Genomic DNA, 24,711 nt, shown 5'->3' with positions numbered 1-24,711 from the left:
CTCTAATCATTTAGAAAGATAAAATATTTCCTCAACAGTCCCACAACTGTATCCACTGTTACAAAAATGTGGCAACAGTAATGAACAATGGGTTGCTTCAGTGGACAGTGTATGACCGAAACAGGTACCAGTACTTGCTAAGATTTGCAGCTTGTGAAACAGTTTTCACTCAAGTAGAACTGATTCATATTGAATTCCATGAGCATTTGAACAAGTACTTGGTTTGAGTAGCCAGGAGGAAGTCTCTTTTAAATTGCCTGAAATAAAGTTGTTGAAAAACAGGAAAAGTGTTCTACAGGTTTGATGAACCAAAAAATGCAATTAAATCATCCACCGGTCACTTCTATAGAGCATAAATCTTAATATTAAAAAATTTAAACTGAAGTATTGATATAATTATTTTAAACACTTTCTTCTTTTTGCATTAAAATAGAGATGATAAAGTTAAAGCTTATAAATGAATGAACACTAAATAGTGGAAAAAGTTAAATATAGGTCAGTTGGAGCAAAGCTTCCTATAATACATTTAGCGAAGCATCACTAAACCACAAAATAGCTTTTGGAGAAAGATAAAAAAGATGTATGATTTAAGAAATCCTGTTTCTTTCATGCCTTGGTTTTTGGAAACAGGTAGGTGAATTGTGCTATGTTTGTGTCATCATGCCTTTTTACAAAACATTGCTTCTATGGGGATTTCTAAATGACATTTACAAGTGGAATTCCAAGGGTAACATCAATTACTCTTTTGCTCCATGACATTTTTATTCGAAAATAATCCTGAAATGTTCATTTTGTAGTACTTGATACTTCAGTGTACAAGACCATTTATAGAAAGGGAAAACCCAAGAGAGACTTTACTAACAGCTGGGGAAATGCCAGCAGATTTTAGTAACTTTCTCTGTAAAACTGTAATGAGTAAAAGAATTGTAAACCTGTTAAATTTTATCATTTATTATTACTTATTCAAGTACAGTTATGAGAAAAATATATTATTGATTGATTTTGTGTATGTGTAAGTTTTATATTTATGAATAGTTGTTAGAAGTTTGGGCATTTTGATCCTTTGAAACAAATATTGGCAATGTATCTGTGACCTTTTATTAGCATTTATATTTAGTAAGAATTCTTATGAATGCTACATAAAAATTAACATTTTTAATTTCCTCTGTTACTGGTTTTAAGAAAATGGATCACATGTTATTAGGCAAAAAACAAACAAAAGACTGTTGTGGAGATAACAGTTATTCAGTGGCAAACTTATTATTAACATTCAGGCAGTTTTATCATATCTTTAGAGTGATTTCTGGCATGAAATGCAACGGAATCATCATCTTACTCTGATGTCCACATTGCTAATGCTATTAACTTTAAAAGAAAGGAAAGCTTCACTTCAGTACCTGAAGACTTAATTCTAGTATCTGATTGAACTCTCCAAGTGGAAGAAAGTAAAGCATGTGACTTTAGTTTGGTGCAGTTCAAGTAATGAAAATCCCAAAGCCTGACACTAATCTTTTGAGTTTATAGATTTCTCACTTGGCACCATAAACTCCTTGGCTACTTTCCTCTTGTAAAATAAGCTGTTGCTCAAACCCTAGCAGGAGACTCTGGTCTTTGAAAGTGTTTTACTGCTGAAACAAAAATGATTACCCAAATCTAAGTTTCCTATTATAATTAAAATTATCAAAAGCAAGCTGTTTGACCACTAATTTTATTGCATCTTCATAATATCCTTACTTTTATCAGAGCGTTTAATACTTTGTTCAGTTATTTATATCTTTGTGTTATGAAGTATAGCTTATTTATTTGTATATAACAGCACTTTGGACAGTGCTTATTCAAGGAAACGCCATAATCCTTGTTGAACCAATGAGATGAATTATGTATAGACCTAGGGCCTATACAAAACATAGTATAAACAGAGAATGACCAGAGGTAGATATCTTTCAAATATTTTTATGTTTCTGTACCTTAATATTTTTAAAGTTAAATATGGATGTGGAGATGAGCCAGTAGCTCTATCAGATCTCAGTATAAATCAAGAAACTCAAATCTTGACATGTCTTAGAATACCATCCTATTATTTAAACCAAGAATCAATTAAAAACACAATATTAAAGCTTCCATATTCAAATATAGATTAATTATTTGATAAACTCATGACAGGTCAAGCTGAGCCTGGTCAAACAGATCTGTGCCTACAGGGATTCACTTGGATTCACTACCAAACCAGCAAAGAAGTGTTACAAACATTATAACATATAAAATTTACACAGCTCCTTGAATTCTCCCTTGTTTTCTGGAAGAAAAAAGCAAGTGTGGTCAACAGAGTCAAGAAACTAAACTAAGGCTTTTGACCCTTATACCCTTAGGGTGTGAAGGAAACAGAATTCAGAAGTCTCTCTACTGCCGAGCTACATACAGATTCTTATTCTTTATTTCTTACTGTACAGTTATGCTGAAAAGACTAACCATACCTAACAATGACCTAAGATACCAGCTCATCTTGGTAATCCTAGAGACAGATGTCTCTTGGCCTGAAGCAGCACAACTGCTGGTTCCTTTCCTTTAGCTGTAAGTAGTGTGCATCTGCCCTACCAGGATTAGTCTAGATTAGAAGTGAACTTTATCTCTAAAGTTGATCTTTCACTTAAGTTTCTTTTGTAGACTGTTTAGACTTCAAAACCCAGTAGTCTTTTATGATTCATGCAAAATTCACTAGTGTGATAATCCATGATGAGATAAGAAATGATCCTTGGAAATTTTAAATTACCTTCCATACTTGTCCTGTTAGAACTTTTCAAAAGACCATTTTTTTAAGGTGGAGAAGTCATTAACAAACATAGTGATGAATATCTGTTTTTTTCCTAGTTGTTGCAAAATCTTAAGAAAAGTTAACACATTAAGATGTATTCATAGAACAAACCCCGTAAGAATGAAGTTTGTATTCTTTTGAACTAAATTAAATCAAGGTGGGCATTAAGCATCTTTGGATTGATTATGTATAGATTGTCTTTATTCTCTACCTATTTAAAAAAAATCTCCCATCACCTCCAACATCTTCCCTATAATCCAGTGGTCCATCCTTCTCCATTCAAATCCCTTCATTCTACTCTGATATTTCTTATGTTGCCAAAGGCAATATACTAATGAGTACACATGCCTCTATTTTCCTGCCAATCATTTCCCCCATGAAGGAAACTTTCAGTCTTGTATTTTATCTTTTTCAGAAAGGGTTATTGGTTTTCCCTTTAAAATGAAGGCAAAGAATGAAGGCTCTTAAAAAAGAAAGGTTAAGGGTTCTGTTTTATATTTTCTGGGTTAATAGTAATTAACCAAACAGATATGCCTAGTAAGTATTTATAGATAGGAAATTAGGAATCAGGAAGCTGTCGGTTAGACATGTAGATTATCAAGTCCTTTACATTGAGATTGAAGCTGTGATAATTTTCAAATAAATTTTTATAATCAGTACAGGCTGAACTCTTAGGAGAAAACATAGAAAGAACACTCGATGACATAAATCAAAGCAAGCTCCTCTATCACCCACCTCCTAGAATAATGGAAATAAAAACAAAAATAAAAAAAGTGGGACCTTATAAAACTTAAAAGCTTTTGCACCGCAAAGAAACTATAAACAAGGTAAAAAGACAACCCTCAGAATGGGAGAAAATAATAGCAAGTGAAACAACTGACAAAGGATTAATTTCCAAAATATACAGGTAGCTCATACAAGTCACTACCAGAAAAACAACCCAATCAAACAGTGGGAAAAAGACCTAAACAGACATTTCTCCAAAGAAGACATGCAGATAAGCTAACAAACACATGAAAAGATTTAAAAAAAATCATCTTCAGGAAAGATGAATTCTATTAACATAAGTTGAAAACTATGATAAAATAAGTATTGAACCAGCAGCATACTAACAAGAAAATAGGTTAAAACTATTTTTAACACTACAAAATAAAATAATTTTTGGTAATATCTTATTAAATTTCATAGATCTGGAGTGTTATTACATTATAAATTTAATTGTTCCCCTAATTCTACATTGAAACAAGTAGTGAAGTGGAAAAAGCATAATTCCATTTTTAAGAAAGAAGTTCTGATCTAAAAAAATTTTGCCACATAAAAAGCATACTCATTTGTTTATTCACATAATAGCAAATTGATGATCACTGACTGTAACATTAGTCAAAAAATGGTTTGCACATCTAGGCTTATTTTCTCATCTATAAAAAAGTAAAATTTTTCATGTACCAGTGAATATGATTGTATGACATAAGTCATGTGATAACAACCATCATTGTGTGTGGGTGCTCAGTCGCCCAATTGTGTCTTACTCTGTAACCCCATGGACTGAAGCACCCAGGCTTCTCTGTCTATGGAATTTTCCAGGCAAGAATACTGTATTCTTTTTGGCAAATGAGTTGCCATTTCCTATAGCTGGGGAACTTCCCATCCCAGGGATCGAACCTGGTCTCCTGTGTCTTCTGCATTGACAGGCAGATTCTTTACCACTGCACCACCTGGGAAGCCCAACAGCCATCATATTACCTGCCATGTAGTAATTTATTTCACATATTCAATTTTGATATAATTTATAGTCATTATTTAACTTCCTGTTTTTCATCCTTGTGCCAAAAATCATGTTATTTTTTGTTCTTCCACCTTCTATTTTTTAATCCACCAAATAAAAAATCCTCAGGTGGCACTGAGTCCGTGCAGCCATTGCCAGAGGCTGAGAGGCTATTGATTTGATAGTTGTTGTTTTTGGATCAGTGGGAGTCTGGCACTTCTGAAGACTTTTTGCAGCCAACCCGTCTTGGCTCACTGGGCAAAGTAAACTCCCACGCCAATAAGAGAGACCTGCTGGGTGAAATAAATCACTTGACATGGCACAAAAGCAGGAGAACTCTTTTTCATTTTTTGGTCCCAAATTGTGTTGATTTTCTTTCACCAAACATGTATTCTATCTTGGACCACAAGTGAGAGAGGATCTTTAAAAGCTGCAAGTGGAAGAATAAACAACCACTCAATTTCTTAGGTGAGAGTATAATTTCAAACAAAGATAATAAAGACAATGTAAAAGGGAGGGGAAAAAATAAGAAGTGGGATTTTTTAGTTAGGTCTAATGATAATCTTTCTAAATTAATTAATTTTCCATCTATGAATCTAGGTAGGAAAAGCATATATTTTCCTCAAGTTATATTAAAAATACCCTTTAGATGATTAATATGTCAGAGTATGTTTTCCATATATATATATATATATATATATATATATATATATTTATATACACTCACACAGGAGATATGTGTATATATATATACATATATATGTATACAGTATCTCCATTGCTTTAAAATGATTTCTTATTTTTCTGTATTCTTAAGGTGACTGGAGAATAAATGCTTAGAGATGTGTTTCTTTAAACATTTGCTTGATTTTAGCATTTTAATTGATTCATTTTCTGAAATTTCATTAGCACACAAAGAGTTCATGTTTCTGAAGTTGTAAGAAATCTTGGTTGGTTTAGTTAGGTGTGATTTGCTGAAGGATTTGCCTCTGTCCCAAAAGATCATGAGTTCTATCAAAATCACAACTGTATTTAACCTAATTTCTGGGACAGACTTAGGTTTAGAATATATTCATTAAAACTTGGTTGAACTGAATGTATTTAGTATTTTTAAATGGATGGACAGTTTTCTCTTTGAATTCTATTTGCTTTGTTTATTATTTGAAAAATTTGCCAACTTTTCACACTGACCAAATAAGTGTAGCAACTGGCTATGTGCCTGTTATTAGAGTTAAAAAAATAAAAGCCCTGAACTTAAAAGCTGAAAATTCTCTTCCACAATAGTTCTGTTACATTGTGTAAACCAGCCCCCATGAACCTTAATTTTTTTCATCCATGTAATTGCAATAATGATGTCATCTTCATCTTTCTTTCCTGGGTGAGATTTTGAGCCATTAGAATCAACTATGACACAGGAATGATGTAAGTCTATTGGAAAACTGTTGTAAAATCCCGTTTATATACTTCTCTCTAGCTGTTGATCTTCTCAGCACAGGTATTGTTTTTTCACCTCTTAATCACTATCACTAATCTTTTTTGGACCCTCTTCAAACATATATGTGTCTCTTAAATACTTTGGTAGAGAAGTGGACATAATACTGTCCTAAAATAGTTGGAAAAAATTGACTCTTCTATAGAGAAACACAATTAACTCAACACAATATTTTTAATACTACCATCAGTGTTTTTAATATCATAATATCATAACCAGAAAATAACTTTTTAAGAGTAGTACTGTATTAAATTTTATGTCATTTTGTTCTTCTAATATAGAGGAGATTGTGCACATATTTTCATTATGAAGACAACACCAAAATTTTTGTTTTCAAGAAGGCTCACAATTTTGTGCAGATACATTATTTTTTATGAAAAAGTTTGTACAACAAATCATTAACTATGAGGGTAGAGTTAAAAGCACCAAGGAAAGTAATTTTTGTGGTGACCAGAATGTGGAATCACAAATAATTACAACTGCAAGAATATCCATGTGCAGATGGTTCAGATGGATAGATTGTCCTGCCATTGCATTAAGCAGAAAACTTAAAGAGGATTGATTCTGGTAGAAAGAACGTGAGTTCAGACGTAGGGATATTGAAGGGGCAGTATGCTTGTGGCATCAGAAAGGTGGTATTGATTAGACTGAGAGAACTGAAAGCACAGAGCTCAGAGATCTGGCTTGGACATTTGTACATCTGCACTTAGTAGGAGCCAGTCTTAGAAATGAAGCCCCTGAGAAAGCATATAAAGTGGGAAAAGAAGAGGATCTGAGATCAAATCTCTAAATCCCAACATATGAAAGATGAAAGAATGAGCCAGCTAAAGAGGTAAAGTGAATTAACAAGAGTGGCTAGACAAAAATCAAGAATGTATTTAGTTAATCATTTTATTAATTTATCAGGAAGAAGAGAGATAAAGGAGGAATGCATTTTGAGCATTAAGTACCAGTGGATGAAAGTCATGTTATACACCTGGTCAAATACCTACATTTCATTCAAACAAGAAAACAATTTCTGTGTTCATAGAACTATGCATTAGGGAATTGAGAAATGCAAGGTACAGTATAAAAGAATGAGCAGGGGAAATTTCTGAAATGACTGAGTGAGGAGCTCAATATAACCTGTCCTTGAAAAGCAACGATAAGTGGACATAATTGTCAAAGACAACTACTTTAAGATTCTGGAAATAGATCAAATACATACAAAAAAATTTAGAAATATTTATTCTCGAACTATTGTAAGGGTAGTAGGGAGCGCTGGTGTTTCAGCCCTGGGAGGGTCTTCCCTTTCTCCGCATACAACTCTGTTACATGGAATGCAGGGCAGGGCATGAGGACCTACATCTCTGCTGCCAAAGGGTCTGGTTTTATTTGGTATGGGTGCTTGGAAAAATCCATACCAGGGCAGACTGTTGAGCGAACAATCTGGGATGGCTAACTTCACACCTATTTTAATATCATGCTGCAGTGTGGAGCAAGCAACAGGCAAGTGGACAAGTCATAAATGTAGTAGAAGTTCTTGTCTTCTACTACAAGAAGTTGTCTTGTCTTTCACATAACCAAAGTGGTCTAGATAAGCTTTCATATAACATGGTGGTCTGGAATACTGTGGGTGTGTGTGTATGTAAGTATTTCTGCAAATTCAGGAAAGACCATAGAAAGCCTTAGTTATCTCTTTGTCTGACTATGAGACCTGAACCTACAGAAATTAAAGGCTAGAAAAGAACTGTAAGAACGTTGAACTTTGAATGTGTTTTCAAACCGTACGTAGATCTATCATCAAAGAGATGCTACCAGTTCAATGACTTTAAGTACAACTGCTTACTAGTCATTGACTGACCCTAAACTGTGTTGACCCAAAAGGAAGCCCTAGTAAGCCAGGCTTAAAAATAAAAATAAAGACAAATGGTAATAAAAACTGAGCTGAGACTTCAGTGGCTATTCATTTATGGTAGGGGAGACATAATCTTGAATTATCCCAAGTAAACAAACACAAGAAGGGTTAATTGGAATATATGCTTGTAACAATATATTACCTGTGTGTACGTGTGTGTGTGTGTTTTCAGTCATGTCCAACTCTTTGAGACCCAGTGGACTGTAGCCCACCAGGCTCCTCTGTCCATGGTGTTTTCCAGGCAAGAATACTGGAGTGGGCTGCCATTTCCTACAATGTCCAATTTTCAAAAAGGAAAAATAAAAATGAGACATGCAAAAAGACCAGGAAATTTAAATATATGCACATGAAAAAAGTAATTGTCAATGTTACTGATGATGGATTAAGCAGAGAAAGAATTCAAAGAAACTATCGTAAATATATTCAGAGAGTCAAGAAAACTCTGTCTGTCATATATAGTGTCACTTGGCAACCCACTTCAGTTTTCTTGCCTGGAAAATTCCATGGATGGAGGAACCGCATAGGCTACAGTCCACAGGGTCCCAAAGAGCCGGACACGACAGAGCGACTTCACTTTCACTTTCACTTTTGCTTTACTTGATTGGCTGAAGCAGCACTCATAAACCCACCAAGATTCAAGGGGAAGCAATATAGACCCACTTCTCAATAAGAGGAGTTCCAAAGAATTAGCAGTCGTGTTTTAGAATCATGACAGTCTGCCCTTTGACTTCAATTTATTTACCTCCCTCCTATGTGTAAAATATGAGTTTCTCCTCTCTATACGCAACATCCACTTACACTGCATTCCATTACAGCATCATGCTGCTGCTGCTAAGTCGCTTCAGTCGTGTCCAACTCTGTGTGAGCCCATAGATTACAGCATCATACTCAAGGCCAGGCCCAGGATCTTGGCATGAGGTCCCGGTACAGAAGTTCTTTGAGTGTGGCAGCTCAAGTATGATTTTTGTCAATATGGACGTCTGAGAATTAAAGATAAACCATTTACACTCATGCTACCAACCAATGATGCTGAGACAGATGTAGGATAAACATCGTAGACAAGCCCATACACAAAAGAGGAAAACAGGAGACACAGCAGTCTCTGGTCAATAGCAATTCTGAAGTCAGCCAGGCAGGAATGCCGCCTTCGTGGTTAGACTTAGTGCTCTTCCCTGAGATTGTTTTTATTGTGTCTGCTATTTGGGTGGGAAGAAAGACTTGGAAAGACTGCAAACCCAAATTCGAGATCCCACTTGTTTAGCAAAAGAGCTTAACGAATTTGTGAATGTGTTAGTCGCTCAGTCATGTCCTACTCTTTGTGGTCTTCATGTACTGTATCCCACCAGGCTCCTCTGTCTGTGGAATTTACCAGGCATGAATGCTAGGGTGGGTAGCAGTTCTCTTCTCCACAGGATCTTCCTGATGAGGGATTGAACCCGTATCTTTGAATAGGAAAACTTAATTACAAGTGAAATGGACTAAACCGTTGTAATATGTGATAACAAAGTACAGTCTTTAAACAAGATGAAAAGTATTTACCACACAATAGTCCAGGTAGTGGCCAGAGCTAGTATAGTTGCTCAATAACACTGAGGACCCGACTTGTTCTCACTTTTTAAACTACCATCCTTACAGTGCTGTGCATTCCAAGAAAGAAAAAAATACTTTGGAAAATGTAGAAAACATAAAATCACATACATAATCAATAACATCCTTTTGTCAGAGCATATTGGATGACTCAATGATATAAAATAAAATTTTATTTTCAAATAGCATTTAGCCTTATGGAGAACTGACCCTATTAAAAGTAGAAGATGAATATAAATTTGCATTTATAACATGATCTTTAGTAAGCACACACATATACACACACGCCTCCATATATACAAAGAAAGGAAACTAAAATTACTGTCATTTGTAGCTGTTGTTTGTGTGCAAATGGGAAATTGTAGGGATTTAATATTTTGAAATAAAAATACTAATTAGAAATAATCTGGATGCCCTTCTTCCTAATTTTAGAAGCCCTTTAGATATATGTAGGTACTAGTTTTAGGAGACATTACATATATGCATTTGCTTAACTGATACTTTGGTAATAATAACACTGACTAGATGAAAGCGTTTTACAGGTGTGATTTCAAATACATCACAGGTGCTTTCTTCATTGGATAGATTTCTGGAATGCTTTAATGATGGAAGACTGGAAGCAAAGTCTCAGCCCCAGTCATGGAACTCTTTTACATCGCTTATTTTCTTATTGTTTGGTCACTCCTAACTTAAATCACTACACTGATGGGTTGATATATGACCTGAAACCTTTTGTCCAACTGGAATCCCAGAATATGACCTTAGTTGCAAATAGGGTTTTTCAGGTATTATTAGCTAGGACAAAAATCATACTGGGTTAGGGTGGACCTGGAGTCCAGTGACTGGTGCCTTTGTAAGAAGAGGAGAGAACCTATGATGATAAGTTCAGAGGGTAGAAGACCATCTGATGGTACAGCCGGAGTTGGAGTGTTGCAGCTCAAAGTCAAGGCAAGGACTGTGTGGAGACAGCAGAGCTTGGCTGAGTCAAGGAAGGATTTCCTCCTTGAACCTTTAAAGGAAATGTGGCCATGATGGTATTTTACTTGAAAGGTCTAGACTCCAAAACTGTAGGAGAAAAAAAAAATTTCTTTGTGGTTACTTTAAGCCACACTGTTTGTGGCAATTTATCATGGTAACTCAGGAAACTAATATAATTACCTTCCAGGCAAGGAATATATTGTATTAATCTGAGATAAATAATATGTAAGAATATTATGTATATAATATTTATAATATTATGTAATATCTAAGAATAACATATTCTTTGAGATGCAAAATAGAGATTACTTTCTAAAATGATTAATGTAACTGCTGATCTAAAAGATAATATTTGGTAAAGTGTTTTGTCAGCCATCAATTGCTATGCAAATGTTAGTTGTACACAAGCTTATGCATTTTAGCTTCTGACTCTATCTATAATATAAATTAGAATGATTTAATTTCCCCACCCACATTCTAAAACTTCATTAGCAGAGGTATAAATTATTTCACATACTTTAAACAATTCATTTCAATGAAGGATGAAACTTAAAAATTTGAACTTATAAATCAAGACCAAGACAGAAAACACGCCACTGACTAAATATATGAAATTCAATATAATTTTCTCTCAGATACATATTTTTTCTGAGAATGCAGAATTAATTACTAAATTAAATAAAATCCAATTAATTTAGAATGCACATAATATAAATAATTACAATTTGGATACCAATTTTGCATTTTACAAAAATTTATGTTTATTTAATCATTGGTTCTTATTGGAAAAGAACAATGGGATATTTGGAGTGGAAATTATGTCTCCAACATGTTCTGAAACATAAAAGAAAACTAATAAATATTGAAATAGTGCTATAAGTCAAGATAACAGTTTTGAAATAATAAATATTTATTGAATTTTAATGTAATATATGCAGTATCCCAGAACATGTAGTGAGAAACAATGAGACAGCTTGTTCAGCCTTCCTTTCCAATAAAATGGAAATAATACCTTCCTCCTGAGATTGCAGTAGGATTAAATGAGATACCATAGGAGCATCTGTCATTTGTTTCAGATGCGTTCCCTTTCTTTCATCTATTCTGCTAATTATTTCAGGACTTCCACCTCTTCAGCCTGTGTGTTTCTCAGCCTCCCTGACTCTTGACTTCCAGCTAGGCTTGGCCCGACTTTCCTGGCAGGAGAATGGACGTTGAAAGTACCATGTTAACTGAGAAATTCCTCCCTCTTTTCCTCTGCTTTAGTCAGTGGCTTCGGATGTAACTCTGTCTCCTTGGTGATTTCAGTCCCACTGGGCAGTGCTAGGTTATCTGGACCCTGATCAAACAGACATTGTAGGCATACACTGTTATGCAAAGTATTGTACGTGCCTGAGTGCTCAGTTGCTACAATTGCGTCTGACTCTTTGTGACTCTATGAACTGTAGCCCGCCAGACTCCTCAGTCCATGGGTTCTCCAGGCAAGAATACTGGAGTGGGTTGCCATACTCTCCTCCAGGGGATGTTCCCAACCCAGGGATGGAAGCTGAGTCTCATACATTGCAGGTATTGTATGCCTATATATTAGTTTTAGCTCCTAATTTCATCCATAATGTAACTTGGAAATATTTATCTCCCTCCTTACCACACATTCTGAAACCAGTCATTACCAATGTGGCATTTTTCCAGGAATTCATCATTCTAATCATCCCTTCCTTATCTGTTAATATTCTTTTTAGATATGTTATTATTAAAAGAACTAACCCCAGTAGCTCAGAAGTAATGTTAACACTTTAGCATCTCAATCCATTCCCAGTATGAGTGGAAATACATTACTATTTAAACAAATTTTTTACCCTCCTGCTCCATGATTATATCCTATACTGTTTCTGCTTGCTGTTCATTTCCATTTTTGCTGTTATTTCTCTTATTCTCCCACTTTCTCTCCTTGCTTATAAACAAGCACTGTTGCCATCTGTCCTGCCAACTTAACTGGGTTTCCGTAAAGGCAGAAATAAGCATCTGCATCTATTAGTGTTTTGTAAACTGTAAAGATGTGCTCACCCCTTAGTGTATCATTTTGCAGCAGCTCTTCTTTTTTCTTTCCCCATGAATACCACTGACTTTTCTCAAGATTCATTCTCAATGCTTTATGTTTTGCCCTATAAAATACCACATTAATTTTATGTGACTGAATCTCAATTGTCTTTCTAATTGTGACATGGTTGGCAACTGTCTACTCACAATTCTTACTTGAATTTTTTTACTAACTTCTCATTCTCATACGGGATTTCCCAAGTGGCGTTAGTGGTAAAGAACCCAATTGCCAATGCATTGGATGTAAGAGAGCAGGTTGGATCCCTGGGGTGGGGAAGATCCCTTGGAGGAGGACATGGGCAACCCACTCCAGTATTCTTGTCTGGAGAGTCCCGTGAACAAAGGAATATGGTGGGCTACAGTTCATGGGGTCGCAGAGTCAGACACAACTGAGTGACTTTCATTTTCACTTTCATTCCCATAAGTTCCAAAAGCAAGCTGCGCCTATTGCTCCAAAACTGGTATATTGGGCTCCATTGTCTAAGTTATCGACATAAGATTTTCCTCCTTTTTTCTTATGTCCTTTGTTCCTACCTTCAAACACTCAGATTTATTGATTCTTCTTTCCTTCTCTCTTTTGTGCTTTCTTCCTTTTGCTGTTTTTTGAGTTTGGGTGTGTCATTTCTGTTGATTTCTCCTTTTACCATTTATTTTAAGGATTTATTGAATGTGTGCAATTGTTTTGCTTTTGTGTCAATCAGAATCAGTCAGGAAATCACCATTGATGTCAGTTAGTTACACGTGGAAATTTTAAATAAGATAACTGGTTTGGGAGAGTTAAAAAGACAACACAAAATGTTGCAATCCAGGAATTGCAACAGCAGAATGCTGCCATCACTGTGTAGACTGGAAGTAAAAGGGGAGAAGAGTTCAGTCCTGTTTTATTCATATTATAACTGAAAGTCCTGAGTTTAATTTTAGGCACCACATTATAAAAAGGATATTAAACGTTAAGAAGATGGCTATTATGAGAGTGAGATGGCTGGAAAATGTCAAGTGAATAATTTTTGAGAAGACTATATCAGTTTGCCTAAAGAATAGCTGTACTGATGGCATTGACAAGGATACAATGATCATTGTTCCAAATATTAATGGAAATGTATATTGTCCTGGGAGAAGTAAGAAGTTTATGACATTGATTTTGGTCAGTGTGAAGCCTGATATTGGAATAAGTAATGCTGCCCCAAAATACACTTTGCCTTGAAAATAATGAATACACTATCACAAGCTTGATGTTGGAGTATTCAGACAGAGATTGAGAAAAATAATGTTAGCATTGTAAAGGGGTAAAAGTGATTAACTTATTAAGTTCTTGCCGAATTTTAAAGTTTAACATTGCTGGAGAAGAATATCAAATAAGTACAAATTGATTTGTTTAGATTTTCAAATGCTGCAGAAAATTAAAAGTCAAGATGATCCCCCCTTTTTTTTGGATGAAGGATAATTTCATCGACTTCCAAATGCATTTATTTATGCAATTATCTGTACAAAATAAAGTTGGCAAATAGAGCTGTTGGTATTGATTACTAAAATAATGAGAAAAATCATTATAGGGAAGGAATATAAAAAGGAATGAATTTTTGCAAACTCTAGAAGTAGCCAAGTATGCTTACAAGCAGTAAAGACAGAATATTATACTAAATAGAGAAACAAAGATTTCACTGTAAAATGGGATGATTAGGTGACAGAAATGATGCAAAGAAGAGTGTGGATAGAGACCTAAGCTTGCCAACCAAGAGAGAGTCAAGGAAGAAGGATGTGGCTCTATTAGCAAGATGGATCTTCAATTTTCCCACCATAAACATAGCAAAGAAGTGAAAATTCTCCTTCCCATTTGCCATAAAATAATATCCATTTGGCTTCATTTCTGAGAGCTCCTTGGCCTTTCAGCTTCATTTCACATCTTATCCAAGCCACTTATAATCTTCAAGGATAAAGCACAAGGAACTTCATAAAAAGGCAGGTAGGAGGCAATTTGGGGAGGACCAGATACGCACTTTGTAGACATTTGAGGAAAGGATGGAAATAATAATACATACACAAACACACACACACAAGCACACACACAAACTGTTTATATTAGGAAGAAGAAGGTAAAATTGACTTCAGTCTTCAGTAAATAGAGTTCTTATTTCTGAGGATGGCAAAGGTAGATATGATTTTGAGTTTGCAGAGAGCATGGCTGCTGGGAATAAGGATTATGAGAAGTTCATGTAGTTGAGTAAGAGGATTACTGAGCATCACTCAGGAAATGATTGAAGACAGAACATGTAACATTGTAACAGGTCAAAATTTCATGGCTTGCTATCTTCCCCTATTAAAAATTTTCATGTGTACATAAGGAATAAAGAATGAAAATAAAACTGATAATTAAAAAGCAATCAAGCTTTTTACTAATAGGAAAATTATTTCTTCACAGATTTATTTTAGGGAAAAGTTGAGAATAAGGGAGTTTTGAGACGTCTGGATACAGAAGGAACAGAGAATGAAAGATACAAAATATAGAGATGAAAGAACAGTTCACATTAAATAGATTATCTCCTCTATCACACAATTACATATTAACACATGCATTTTAAAAAATCAGAGTACAAGAACATATTCTAAGACACATGAAAATATTCTGGTCACTTCAACTTTGCCCCCTTTCAATTCAGTGAATTTATAATAACAATTTAACAGTACACTTGTGGATTTTTTGAATCATTCTGATAGAATGTTGCAAGTTTTATAGGAAGTTGGTGATAACACCTCTCAACCTGTGTAAACAAAACTTATCTTGATAACTTAGTTTACACAGACTTTTTCAGCCCCAAGAACATTTCCAATGCATTTAGAAATATCTGTTAGACTCATTTAGATTAATTAAGTTTCCTTTTAAAATATAATTGTACAGTAGTACATTTTGATGCCTTTTCTGTATGCTCAGGAAAAGAACTAAGCTTCTACTATCAAAAATATAGGCATTAAAATGTTAATAGTTGTTATATTTATGCTTGAATTTGAAATTTTTTGAAGAAATCTTCATTGTGCAGTCTATATTTTCCAAATTATTCTTTGAGCATACATACTTTTTAGAAATATGTTAAAACTTAAATGTGTGTATATAACATATTCTCTCTATATGTACATGTGTTTGTGTGTATATGTAACCAGTGATTTGAGTGATAAAAAAAGATTCTGTATTGCAGATTAGTGAGCAAAACATGACAAAAATGAAAGGGGTTCTCAAAGTTTTAATCTGATGCTGAAGCTGAAGCTCCTATACTTTGGCCACCTGATGCAAAGATTTGACTCATTGGAAAAGACCCTGATGCTGGGAAAGATTGAAGGCAGGAGGAGAAGGGGATGACAGAGGATGAGATAACTGGGCGGCATCACCAACTTGATGGACATGAGTTTGAGCAAGCTCTGGGAGTTGGTGATGGACAGGGAAGCCTGGTGTGCTGCAGTCAATGGGGTCACAAAGAGGTGGACACCACTGAGCAACTGAACTAAACTGAACTGATGTGGTCCTATCTGGATGCATATAAACTGTAGTCAGAACTGGGATAATGAAGAGAATAATGTGTGATGTTCAACAACTATTTAAGTAAGTGTGAGGGAACCAGAAGAAATGAAGATTTTGATTCTGGGAGTGGCACACCTATTCAAAATTTTGGAGGGCAAGAAGTGGACTATAATAATGTTGATAAAATTGAGGGTATCCTGCTCAGTAGCAGGCACAGACTTTAGAAAAACAATCTTTTAAAAGCTGAGGAAAAAGTAGATAGATTATCTAGTTAACAAAGGCAAGATAATTAGAAGAAAAAATTAAGTTTTATAGGAAAAAATGAAGAGAATCACATTTGAAAGGTAAATTTGCTTTTCTCTTACATTTCTGAGCCTGTAAATAAAATAATTTTAGAACTTCTGAAAACTGGTACATCCTTTCTGTCCATCTAGAATATTTGATTCTGGACAGTTAGAGTAGCAAAACAATTTAGAGTAGCAGAAATGGTAAAGGAATTTTTATGTTTAAGTGATACCTGCTAATACTCCAAACGTGTGTGATTATATAGAATCATGATCGTGCTCCAAAAGTAGGAAGCTAAATGTCATTAATGGACTGTTTTCTAAAAGAGCAAACTGAAGTAGGAGGAAACCCTTTCAAAACTCATTAAAAGAACAGCATAATTATAGTAAATTCAGTTTTGAATATAAAGGTCAATCCCCCAAATCCAAAAGTTCCTTGTTGGAATTTGTCTTGAAAATATTAGACAATCTGTCGTGAAACAATATGGCTGCCTGTATGAAGAACTATGTTCATGCCAAACCAGCTAGTAAGCAGATCATTAACAAACTAAACAGAGAGGCAAAGCGATGGATCCCCTAAGGCGATGAGGCTCAGAAATTCTCTTGTATTGAACCCATCAGATAGTCCCATACAAAGACACCATCTGTCCAGTGAATTTAAATGCATTTTGGGTTTCAAATGATATAGGAAACAACAATCCAAATTCATGTGAAAGTAAAAGTACTCCTTCTTTTACTAATTCTAAAACGAAAACATATTTTCCTTAGGGCAATTGGTTGTAATGTATGTAGACTAGCCTGAAATGAATAGCATGCTAGAATATGTGAATGTAAGGGAGACTTCTGAATAAAGAATTAATCATATCCTACCTCTCCATTCTAACTGCCCAATCCAGTTAGACCACAGTGCAGAAGATTGAGTTAATCATAGTCCTCTGTTTTTGTAACAATATCATAAGCACCCAGATGGACCTTCTCTTAACTATTAATTTGATTTTATTTACAAATAATTCTCCCATCTATTTCTCATCCTACCATGAACCATTTAGGTAGATTCATTTGTTCATGTAAAATGCACTTAGTAATAATTGTTTTATTAACATACCTTAAGGTAATTTTTACTGTATCTCAGTTTTTTTCTTATTTTCATTGAGATATATTTTTAAAGGTCAGTTCATGAGACTAAACTATATCTGGTCAGTTCCTTTTAACTTAATGATACAGTGTGATGTTTTCCTCTACATTTTTCCCAGTGTCTTTCCGAATGATAGGTACCTAGATTCCTGCCATATACTTAATATGTACCACAAACATTATTGCAAGGAATATTTAATGTGTACAGCAGTTAATAGATTTATGTAAGTGATATATAAAAATATATATGTATATATAATGGAATTTCTTGTTCATAAGATAATGTTTAATATTTTATTTTTAGTTTGACTTTTATCATATTGCTTGCTAAAATGGCTGCACCTGTTTATATTCCTGATAGGTACACGAATGTTTGTATGTACCAAAATTCCCACAAAAAATTTTATCGGTTTTCTAAGTTTTTGCAAATAAGTATAAAAACTGTAAAGTGTGTGCTTAATCTCTCTCTCTTTTCTATCAATTCACTCTTATTCTGATTACTGATAAATATGATTGTCCCTTAACCTTATGGCTTTGCTTTTTAGTGAATTACCTAATTGCCAAATTGTACATTGAGATTATGATAGTTTTGGTAATATGAGAAATGTTGGGCTGGAAGAAGAACAAGCTGGAATCAAGATTGCCAGGAGAAATATCAGTAACCTCAGATATGCAGACAACACCACCCTTAAGGCAGAAAGAGAAGAGGAACTAAAAAGCCTCTTGATGAAAGTGAAAGAGGAGAGTGAAAAAGTTGGCTTAAAGCTCAACATTCAGAAAACTAAGATCATGGCATCCGGTCACATCACTTCATGGGAAATAGATGGGGAAACAGTGGAAACAGTGTCAGACTTTATTTTTTTGGCTCCAAAATCACTGCAGATGGTGATTGCAGCCTTGAAATTAAAAGACACATTCTCCTTGGAAGGAAAGCTATGACCAAGCTAGACAGCATATTAAAAACAAGAGACATTACTTTGCCAACAGAGGTCCGTCTGGTCAAGGCTATGGTTTTTCCAGTGGTCATGTATGGATGTGAGAATTGGACAGTGAAGAAAGCTGAGCGCCACAAAATTGATGCTTTTGAACTGTGATGTTGGAGAAGACTCTTGAGAGTCCCTTGGACTTTAAGAAGATCCAACCAGTCCATCCTAAAGGAGATTAGTCCTGGGTGTTCATTGGAAGGACTGATGCTGAAGCTGAAACTCCAATACTTTGGTTACCTCATGCGAAGAGTTGAATCACTGGAAAAGACCCTGATGCTGGGAGGGATTGGAGGCAGGAGGAGAAGGGGACGACAGAGGATGAGATGGCTGGTTGGCATCACCGACTCGATGGACATGGGTCGCAAAGAGTCAGACACAAATGAGCGACTGAACTGAACTGAACTGAAATGGTAATGTGAAGCTTTAATGATAATTCTAAGGGAAGACTGAATGTATGTGAATATCAAAGAAAGCATCATTATTTTATTTTTTTTCCATTTATTTTTATTAGTTGGAGGCTAATTACTTTACAGAATTGTAGTGGTTTTTGCCATACATTGATATGAATCAGCCATGGATTTACATGTGTTCCCCATCCCAATCCCCCCTCCCACCTCCCTCCCCACCCCATCCCTCTTGGTCTTCCCAGTGTACCAGCCCTTCCCAGTGTACCAGCCCCAAGCACTTGTCTCATGCATCCAACCTGGGCTGGTGATCTGTTTCACCCTTGATAATATACATGTTTCGATGCTGTTCTCTCAAAACATCCCACCCTCGCCTTCTCCCACAGAGTCCAAAAGTCTGTTCTGTACATCTGTGTCTCTTTTTCTGTTTTGCATGTAGGGTTATCGTTACCATCTTTTTAAATTCCCATGTATATGCGTTAGTATACTGTATTGGTCTTTATCTTTCTGGCTTACTTCACTCTGTATAATGGGCTCCAGTTTCATCCATCTCATTAGAACTGATTCAAATGAATTCTTTTTAATGGCTGAGTAATATTCCATAGTGTATATGTACCACAGCTTCCTTATCCATTTGTCTGCTGATGGGCATCTAGAAGTCTACAAGCAATAAATGCTGGAGAGGGTGTGGTAAGCACCTCTTACACTGTTGGTGGGAATGCAAACTAGTACAGCCGCTATGGAGAACAGTGTGGAGATTCCTTAAAAAACTGGAAATAGAACTGCCATATGACCCAGCAATCCCACTTCTGGTCATACACACCGAGGAAACCAGACCTGAAAGAGACACGTGCACCCCAATGTTCATCGCAGCACTGTTTATAATAGCCAGGACATGGAAGCAACCTAGAAAGCATCATTATTTTAAATGATGCAGAACTGAAGAGAATGAATTGCCTCATAGTTAAAAGAGTCACACTGTCTGAGTCAGGATCCCTATTCTCTGTGCCTTACGAGTTGTATTATCTTTGCACATTGCGGCAGTGTTTTCTCTTTTAAAGAGTAGGCATAATATTGATATTAGTACCCACTTCGTAGAGTTCTTAAGAGACTAAGTTAAATCATATACAGAACAGACTAAAAGCTCAATCCTGGGGAGAACTGAATAAATGAATGTTTAAGGAACAATTTACCCTCACATTTTCACTAATAATTTTAGATTTTTCTCATTTTCTAAAGACAGTTTTACCTACTAGGTAATGTTATTAATTAAGCAAATATTAATGAAGGGACATAAATTGCTTTCAACATGCCTCAGATATTCATATCAGCCTCCTTTGGACATTTTGTTATGTAGTAAATTTTCTGTCTTTATTTCATAGCTCACATAAACAGAGCTGGAACTGAGAAGCCTGAAATCTGTTCTCTGAGCATCTTCTATATCTTTGTGAGATGTTCTGATTAGATACATTTATTGAAAAGGTTACCAGGACAACAGATGCTATCTGAAAATGTTGTCTTAAAAGTTAACTAAATAATGCACTCCAGAAAGGCAATCCATTCACCAGCCATTTGTAAATTCTTGCATCTCATTCTCCTCCACCCTTGCTTAATTTATCTTCAGGCATTTTTTAATCTGTAAGCAAAATATCAGTTGCAAAGGTTAATATCTCTCTTGTTCCTAATTAGATGAAATATGCCACCTCTAGCTATGACTTTAGTTCAGATATTTCATGTCTTATGGTGCTCATAAATTAAATGCGTTCAGGGAAAACTATATAGAATTATGGACTGCCCTACAAAAATCTGTTTACATAATTTTATGAGCAGCTGTTGAAATTCTTTAAGAAAAAAGGTATGCTTTTCAAAAGGATAAAGGTTTTCTTTTTTTCCTAAACTTCAGTAGGAAAAAAAAAAAAATAAATGAGAAAACTTTGTCAAAGAAGCATATTTTTAGGCCAACAGCTTAAACCAAAGTGAAATCAAACCTGTCGTCTCAAACCTGTTGACTTCCCTGAGGCTCAGACGGTAAAGCGTCTGCCTGCAATGCAGGAGACCTGGGTTTGATCCCTGGGTTGGATCCTCTGGAGAAGGAAATGGCAACTCACTCCAGTACTCTTGCTTGGAAAATCCCATGGATGGAGGAGCGTGGTGGGCTACAGTCCATGGAGTCAGAAAGAATAGGACATGACTGAGCGACTTCACGTTTACTTTCATTTTAGAGTTTTTGTTTCAATAGCGGTATAATTTGTTAAACATTGGACATAGTCACTTTTAATTAACTATGTGTTAATTATTATTCTGAAAATTGAAATATTTCATTCTTATAAAACTAAGAAGGAAACTAGAAATAGACTTTATGAAAGTATGAAAATTAAGGTCCTGAGACTGGCCAAAATCCATGGTTTAATTGACCAGGAAATGTCTTCACCACACCACAGCTGTTCAGTTCTCTCCGACTCTTTGGATAAACTAATTTTGCCTCTTTTTGAGATTTTTAGTATATATCACATGGCCAAAGATTTTTGAGTTTACAACTTTCTAGTAATCATTGAAACCATCTTATAATGTCTTCTAGTACCCAGGCATAAGATTTAGTGTTAATCAGAAAGAATAAGGTAGGCCTGATGTTCTCCTCATATTTACAAAAATATGTGTGACTCTGGCCCCCCAGGCTCCTCTGTCCATGGGATTCTCCAGGCAAGAACACTTGAGTGGTTTGCCATGCCCTCCTCCTGGAGATCTTCCCAACCCAGAGATCAAACCCCTGTCTCTTAGGTCTCCTGAACTGGTAGGCAGATACTTCACCACTTGTGCCACTGTTGCTGGCAAAAATTTTGGCCTTCTCTGCCCATCAAGGCCAAATTAAGAAAATGTAGAGAATTTGAAAGAAACAGAAAGGTGGCTTTAGTTCTCAGCCAGTGGAGAGCGAAAGACAATAAGCTCATGCCTCAAGAACTGTGCATTGCCTCCATGAGTTTAGGGGCTTATTTAAGGCAAGGGCTCGCAGTCAGGAGTCAGTGATGAGGAATAAAGGTGACAGGATCTTGATTTCTTCCTCTTGCGTTATTTCAGACAGTCATGGACTGGCGTCAGTAACCCAGTAAATCAATCTGGCAGTTTGATGGCTCTGCAGCCCTCTTTCTGATATGTAATTACAAGGGGAAGGGTGTTGTAAGGGTAAACACCAGATACAGGGTGTATTCAGCAGAGAGTCAAAGGAAAAATATGAACTGTAGCTCCTTCAGATTTAGGGGGCAGAAAAGCAAACTTAGTTACAAGCATGCAGAGTTAGAAACAGTTAAGGTTAAAAAAAAAAAAGGAATATTCAGGCCTGCTCACTGTTCACTTGTCTTCTTTGTTCTCAGGAAAGGGAAAGAGAAAAACGTATTCGTCTTTTTCTTTTTTTTTTTTCCTTTTCACTGCAATAGCACCTGGGAAACCCTTTTGAATCATGATGTCCCACTTATGAGCTTTGAGAACTCAGTTACCTAAACTTGCTCCTAAACTTTCTCATCTGTAAATGAGAGAAATATGGCATAGGTAAAACACAAACAACAGTGCCTAGACCAAAGAAATTACATGTACATATTTGTTCAATGAATATATGCTCTGATATGCATTTTCACATAATAACTTGATGAGATTATTTGAAAATTCTTTCTTAGATAAATATTCATTTTCTTTAATTCCAAAGTGTAGGAATCTGAACTTTGAGGTTTAGAAAATTGCCTAAACTCATGGAAAACTAGGATTCAAACAGGTTATTTTGATTCTAAGCCCAATACATTTGGTTATCTTTGGTGTTGTTGTGTTGTTAAATCTCGAAAAAATAGGCCCTGAGGTCTGATTTTGTCTTTTTTTTTTTTTAACATAAGGATGAACATCCATGTTTTTCTCCAGTGATACTCAAACAAAGGCTGCTAAACTTGGTCCCTGGAGAAGGAAATGGCAACCCCCTCCAGTGTTCTTGCCTGGAGAATTCCATGGACAGAGGAGCCTGGCAGGCTACAGTCCATGGGGTTGCAAGAGTCGGACATGACTTAGAGACTAGACCACCAAACTCGGTGGCCAAGTTACCCCCAAATAAATGGGGCCTGGGGGAGACACAATAGGGCAGGGAATAGGTGTGCATGTGCATATAAAAGTGAATATTTTGACCTTACTCCTGCAGTCTCTTCAGACCGCTTGGATAATACCTGCTTCACATGATTGTTACATTAGAAACATATATCCCAGTTCTAATTTCTAGCGCATACTGATTTTGTCAGCTTTTCTCACAAAAATGTTTAGTAATCCTGAAGCTAAAGCTCAGCCTCTGTGCACCAGTGCTAAATCTGATCTCACAGACAAGAGTTTTGGGTGGAATGGAGGAGAATAACTTTATTGCTTTGCCAGGCAAAAGGGGGACACATCCTCCTGCCCCAAAAAACTGCTCCAACCTGGAAGGATTTGATGAGGAGTTTTATAGCACTGATTCAAGGGTGGTGTTGCTGATAAGATTATGGTGTGTGTGTGCCTGCACTCCTTTGTTCTGGTCTCAGGTAATCTTGATGAATTTCTTTAGTTACTTTAATGTAACCTCAGGTAGTTTTCCTCTGGTATGAAGAATGCTGACATCAGCTTCAGTTCAGTTCAGTCGCTCAGTCATGTCCAATTTTTTGTGATCCCCATGGACTGCAGCACACCAGACTTCCCTGTCCATCACCAACTCCCAGAGCTTGCTCAAACTCATTCCCATAATCGGTGGTGCCATCCAACCATCTCATCCTCTGTCGTCCCCTTCTCCTCCTGCCTTCAATCCTTCCCAGCATCAGGGTCTTTTCTAATGAGTCAGTCCTTCACATCAGGTGGCCAAAGTATTGGAGCTTCAGCTTCAGCATCAGTCCTTCCAATGAATATTCAGGACCAATTTCCTTTAGGATGGACTGGTTTGATCTCCTTGCAGTCCAAGGGACTCTGAAGAGTCTTCAGCACCACAGTCAAAAGCATCAATTCTTCAGTGCTCAGCTTTCTTAAAGAGTTTAAAGTCATTGTTATAAGTATCCCCTTAGATAATACCAGGATCCTGCCCCAAGGCTGCACTATGGTTTCTTGTCTTTGCATTGCTTCCCTTCTTAGACTAACAGCCATTCAAATCTGCCCTTTGGAACTCAGGGAAGGTCTTGGAGTCTGGAGTCTGTTTCCTATAAGAAACAGGAGACAGAAAGGCTTCAGGGCCCAGAAGCCCCACAGAGTCCTGCTTGTTTGCAGTCCCTATGTTAAAATCACGTCAGTGACAATTTCACAATGGCTTTTGTAGCATTTAAAATGCTAGGAGTTCATGTGTCTGTAAAAGGAATTTCTGAAAAATATTGTGTGAGCATAACATAGAGAAATAATTGTCTTTCGGTGCCTGAGGCATGCTCTCACCAATCCAATTTTAAACTAGAAACAAAACACAGAGCAGAGAGGTAATAACAGCCATGTTTTAGAAGATGAGGCAGAACTGTTAGATGATTTGAGGAATGTCTATAGATTGAGGGTTGTTGTTTTTTTTTTCCCAAGCTAGGCCCAAGGGAGGACAACCATGAAAATAAAAAAATGAACTGAATATGAGTTAATATCATTTCAACAGGCTGAAACCTGACACTAAAATAAAATGTGTAGCAGTAAAAAACACAAAAAGTAAATAATATAAATGGCTTTCTAAATGGAGGTATAAAAGAAGCATCACTATACACATGGCATATATCTGATTTCTTATAGTATAAGGAATGCTCTTGTA

The sequence above is a fragment of the Cervus elaphus genome, chromosome 27, assembly GCF_910594005.1.
Source record: "Cervus elaphus chromosome 27, mCerEla1.1, whole genome shotgun sequence".
Taxonomy (NCBI): domain Eukaryota; kingdom Metazoa; phylum Chordata; class Mammalia; order Artiodactyla; family Cervidae; genus Cervus; species Cervus elaphus.
The sequence above is the reverse complement of the archived record's forward strand: the minus strand, read 5'-3'. Positions refer to the sequence as shown.